The sequence below is a fragment of the Dendrobates tinctorius genome, unplaced genomic scaffold (genome assembly GCF_039654945.1).
Source record: "Dendrobates tinctorius isolate UK_male_01 unplaced genomic scaffold, ASM3965494v1 ptg000188l, whole genome shotgun sequence".
In the NCBI taxonomy this organism is placed as follows: Eukaryota; Metazoa; Chordata; class Amphibia; order Anura; family Dendrobatidae; genus Dendrobates; species Dendrobates tinctorius.
This window is the reverse complement of record NW_027361855.1, coordinates 10,694,366-10,700,231: the sequence shown is the minus strand read 5'-3', so window position 1 is coordinate 10,700,231 and position 5,866 is coordinate 10,694,366.

The following is a 5,866-nucleotide window of genomic DNA, read 5'->3' as shown; positions in this document are numbered from 1 at the left end:
TGGACAAACATTGTGTTTATGAAAAAATTCATTATATTAACAATATGTCAATAAAGTTATTTGACGACAGATGGCATAGATGGTTGAAACTCAAATCTAAGATAGAAGAAGAATTTATATCTTGATATCTTGATTTTTGCTCTTTTTGTGTGCCAAAATTTCACATGTATTTGGTGTTTGCCTGTACTGTTGTAATTGTTTTTCAAATCTATTTCAATTAATGTTAATTGTACATACTTTAAATGATGATATGATGTTCAGATACCATATGATGATGTCCTGATGTACATTATCTTGACTCTATTCGAACATGATATATATGAGGTATGTTTATACATTCCTATTATTTTGAAAACTCAATAAAAATATTGTTTAAGAAAATTCAAAACATTCACTATTCAATAGAGCCCAATAGCAAAAATCAGGTTTTGAATGAAGAATCACATTTCTTGGTAAAATCATGCAGGATTGAAATTTTTGATGGTTTTTTACTCCTCTCAACAGCCCAAACAAGTTTCTAAAAGGATGAGTTTGCAACTACTTTACTTTTGGAGAAAATTCAAAACATTCATTATTCAATAGGGCCCAAACTATCAAAAACCAGCGGTTTCAATGAACACACATTTCTTGGTAGAATCATGCAGGACTGAAATTTTTGATGTTTTTCTACTCCTCTCATGAGCCCAAACAAGTCTCTAAAAGCATGAGTTTGCAACTACTTTACTTTTGGAGAAAATTCAAAACATTCATTATTCAATAGAGCCCAATAGCAAAAACCAGCGTTTTGAATGAAGAATCACATTTCTTGGTAGAATCATGCAGGATTGAAATTTTTGATGGTTTTTTTACTCCTCTCAACAGCCCAAACAAGTTTCTAAAAGGATGAGTTTGCAACTACTTTACTTTTGGAGAAAATTCAAAACATTCATTATTCAATAGGGCCCAAACTATCAAAAACCAGCGGTTTCAATGAACACACATTTCTTGGTAGAATCATGCAGGACTGAAATTTTTGATGTTTTTCTACTCCTCTCATGAGCCCAAACAAGTCTCTAAAAGCATGAGTTTGCAACTACTTTACTTTTGGAGAAAATTCAAAACATTCATTATTCAATAGAGCCCAATAGCAAAAACCAGCGTTTTGAATGAAGAATCACATTTCTTGGTAGAATCATGCAGGATTGAAATTTTTGATGGTTTTTTACTCCTCTCAACAGCCCAAACAAGTTTCTAAAAGGATGAGTTTGCAACTACTTTACTTTTGAAGAAAATTCAAAACATTCATTATTCAATAGGGCCCAAACTATCAAAAACCAGCGGTTTCAATGAACACACATTTCTTGGTAGAATCATGCAGGACTGAAATTTTTGATGTTTTTCTACTCCTCTCATGAGCCCAAACAAGTCTCTAAAAGCATGAGTTTGCAACTACTTTACTTTTGGAGAAAATTCAAAACATTCATTATTCAATAGAGCCCAATAGCAAAAACCAGCGTTTTGAATGAAGAATCACATTTCTTGGTAGAATCATGCAGGATTGAAATTTTTGATGGTTTTTTACTCCTCTCAACAGCCCAAACAAGTTTCTAAAAGGATGAGTTTGCAACTACTTTACTTTTGGAGAAAATTCAAAACATTCATTATTCAATAGGGCCCAAACTATCAAAAACCAGCGGTTTGAATGAACACACATTTCTTGGTAGAATCATGCAGGACTGAAATTTTTGATGTTTTTCTACTCCTCTCATGAGCCCAAACAAGTCTCTAAAAGCATGAGTTTGCAACTACTTTACTTTTGGAGAAAATTCAAAACATTCATTATTCAATAGAGCCCAATAGCAAAAACAAGCGTTTTGAATGAAGAATCACATTTCTTGGTAGAATCATGCAAGATTGAAATTTTTGATGGTTTTTTACTCCTCTCAACAGCCCAAACAAGTTTCTAAAAGGATGAGTTTGCAACTACTTTACTTTTGGAGAAAATTCAAAACATTCATTATTCAATAGGGCCCAAACTATCAAAAACCAGCGGTTTGAATGAACACACATTTCTTGGTAGAATCATGCAGGACTGAAATTTTTGATGTTTTTCTACTCCTCTCATGAGCCCAAACAAGTCTCTAAAAGCATGAGTTTGCAACTACTTTACTTTTGGAGAAAATTCAAAACATTCACTATTCAATAGAGCCCAATAGCAAAAATCAGGTTTTGAATGAAGAATCACATTTCTTGGTAAAATCATGCAGGATTGAAATTTTTGATGGTTTTTTACTCCTCTCAACAGCCCAAACAAGTTTCTAAAAGGATGAGTTTGCAACTACTTTACTTTTGGAGAAAATTCAAAACATTCATTATTCAATAGGGCCCAAACTATCAAAAACCAGCCGTTTCAATGAACACACATTTCTTGGTAGAATCATGCAGGACTGAAATTTTTGATGTTTTTCTACTCCTCTCATGAGCCCAAACAAGTCTCTAAAAGCATGAGTTTGCAACTACTTTACTTTTGGAGAAAATTCAAAACATTCATTATTCAATAGAGCCCAATAGCAAAAACCAGCGTTTTGAATGAAGAATCACATTTCTTGGTAGAATCATGCAGGATTGAAATTTTTGATGGTTTTTTACTCCTCTCAACAGCCCAAACAAGTTTCTAAAAGGATGAGTTTGCAACTACTTTACTTTTGGAGAAAATTCAAAACATTCATTATTCAATAGGGCCCAAACTATCAAAAACCAGCGGTTTCAATGAACACACATTTCTTGGTAGAATCATGCAGGACTGAAATTTTTGATGTTTTTCTACTCCTCTCATGAGCCCAAACAAGTCTCTAAAAGCATGAGTTTTCAACTACTTTACTTTTGGAGAAAATTCAAAACATTCATTATTCAATAGGGCCCAAACTATCAAAAACCAGCGGTTTGAATGAACACACATTTCTTGGTAGAATCATGCAGGACTGAAATTTTTGATGTTTTTCTACTCCTCTCATGAGCCCAAACAAGTCTCTAAAAGCATGAGTTTGCAACTACTTTACTTTTGGAGAAAATTCAAAACATTCATTATTCAATAGAGCCCAATAGGAAAAACCAGCGTTTTGAATGAAGAATCACATTTCTTGGTAGAATCATGCAGGATTGAAATTTTTGATGGTTTTTTACTCCTCTCAACAACCCAAACAAGTTTCTAAAAGGATGAGTTTGCAACTACTTTACTTTTGGAGAAAATTCAAAACATTCATTATTCAATAGGGCCCAAACTATCAAAAACCAGCGGTTTCAATGAACACACATTTCTTGGTAGAATCATGCAGGACTGAAATTTTTGATGTTTTTCTACTCCTCTCATGAGCCCAAACAAGTCTCTAAAAGCATGAGTTTGCAACTACTTTACTTTTGGAGAAAATTCAAAACATTCATTATTCAATAGGGCCCAAACTATCAAAAACCAGCGGTTTGAATGAACACACATTTCTTGGTAGAATCATGCAGGACTGAAATTTTTGATGTTTTTCTACTCCTCTCATGAGCCCAAACAAGTCTCTAAAAGCATGAGTTTGCAACTACTTTACTTTTGGAGAAAATTCAAAACATTCATTATTCAATAGAGCCCAATTGCAAAAACCAGCGTTTTGAATGAAGAATCACATTTCTTGGTAGAATCATGCAGGATTGAAATTTTTGATGTTTTTTTACTCCTCTCAACAGCCCAAACAAGTTTCTAAAAGGATGAGTTTGCAACTACTTTACTTTTGGAGAAAATTCAAAACATTCATTATTCAATAGGGCCCAAACTATCAAAAACCAGCGGTTTGAATGAACACACATTTCTTGGTAGAATCATGCAGGACTGAAATTTTTGATGTTTTTCTACTCCTCTCATGAGCCCAAACAAGTCTCTAAAAGCATGAGTTTGCAACTACTTTACTTTTGGAGAAAATTCAAAACATTCATTATTCAATAGAGCCCAATAGCAAAAACCAGCGTTTTGAATGAAGAATCACATTTCTTGGTAGAATCATGCAGGATTGAAATTTTTGATGGTTTTTTACTCCTCTCAACAGCCCAAACAAGTTTCTAAAAGGATGAGTTTGCAACTACTTTACTTTTGGAGAAAATTCAAAACATTCATTATTCAATAGGGCCCAAACTATCAAAAACCAGCGGTTTCAATGAACACACATTTCTTGGTACAATCATGCAGGACTGAAATTTTTGATGTTTTTCTACTCCTCTCATGAGCCCAAACAAGTCTCTAAAAGCATGAGTTTGCAACTACTTTACTTTTGGAGAAAATTCAAAACATTCATTATTCAATAGAGCCCAATAGCAAAAACCAGCGTTTTGAATGAAGAATCACATTTCTTGGTAGAATCATGCAGGATTGAAATTTTTGATGGTTTTTTACTCCTCTCAACAGCCCAAACAAGTTTCTAAAAGGATGAGTTTGCAACTACTTTACTTTTGGAGAAAATTCAAAACATTCATTATTCAATAGGGCCCAAACTATCAAAAACCAGCGGTTTGAATGATCACATTTCTTGGTAGAATCATGCAGGACTGAAATTTTTGATGTTTTTCTACTCCTCTCATGAGCCCAAACAAGTCTCTAAAAGCATGAGTTTGCAACTACTTTACTTTTGGAGAAAATTCAAAACATTCACTATTCAATAGAGCCCAATAGCAAAAATCAGGTTTTGAATGAAGAATCACATTTCTTGGTAAAATCATGCAGGATTGAAATTTTTGATGGTTTTTTACTCCTCTCAACAGCCCAAACAAGTTTCTAAAAGGATGAGTTTGCAACTACTTTACTTTTGGAGAAAATTCAAAACATTCATTATTCAATAGGGCCCAAACTATCAAAAACCAGCCGTTTCAATGAACACACATTTCTTGGTAGAATCATGCAGAACTGAAATTTTTGATGTTTTTCTACTCCTCTCATGAGCCCAAACAAGTCTCTAAAAGCATGAGTTTGCAACTACTTTACTTTTGGAGAAAATTCAAAACATTCATTATTCAATAGAGCCCAATAGCAAAAACCAGCGTTTTGAATGAAGAATCACATTTCTTGGTAGAATCATGCAGGATTGAAATTTTTGATGGTTTTTTACTCCTCTCAACAGCCCAAACAAGTTTCTAAAAGGATGAGTTTGCAACTACTTTACTTTTGGAGAAAATTCAAAACATTCATTATTCAATAGGGCCCAAACTATCAAAAACCAGCGGTTTCAATGAACACACATTTCTTGGTAGAATCATGCAGGACTGAAATTTTTGATGTTTTTCTACTCCTCTCATGAGCCCAAACAAGTCTCTAAAAGCATGAGTTTTCAACTACTTTACTTTTGGAGAAAATTCAAAACATTCATTATTCAATAGGGCCCAAACTATCAAAAACCAGCGGTTTGAATGAACACACATTTCTTGGTAGAATCATGCAGGACTGAAATTTTTGATGTTTTTCTACTCCTCTCATGAGCCCAAACAAGTCTCTAAAAGCATGAGTTTGCAACTACTTTACTTTTGGAGAAAATTCAAAACATTCATTATTCAATAGAGCCCAATAGGAAAAACCAGCGTTTTGAATGAAGAATCACATTTCTTGGTAGAATCATGCAGGATTGAAATTTTTGATGGTTTTTTACTCCTCTCAACAACCCAAACAAGTTTCTAAAAGGATGAGTTTGCAACTACTTTACTTTTGGAGAAAATTCAAAACATTCATTATTCAATAGGGCCCAAACTATCAAAAACCAGCGGTTTCAATGAACACACATTTCTTGGTAGAATCATGCAGGACTGAAATTTTTGATGTTTTTCTACTCCTCTCATGAGCCCAAACAAGTCTCTAAAAGCATGA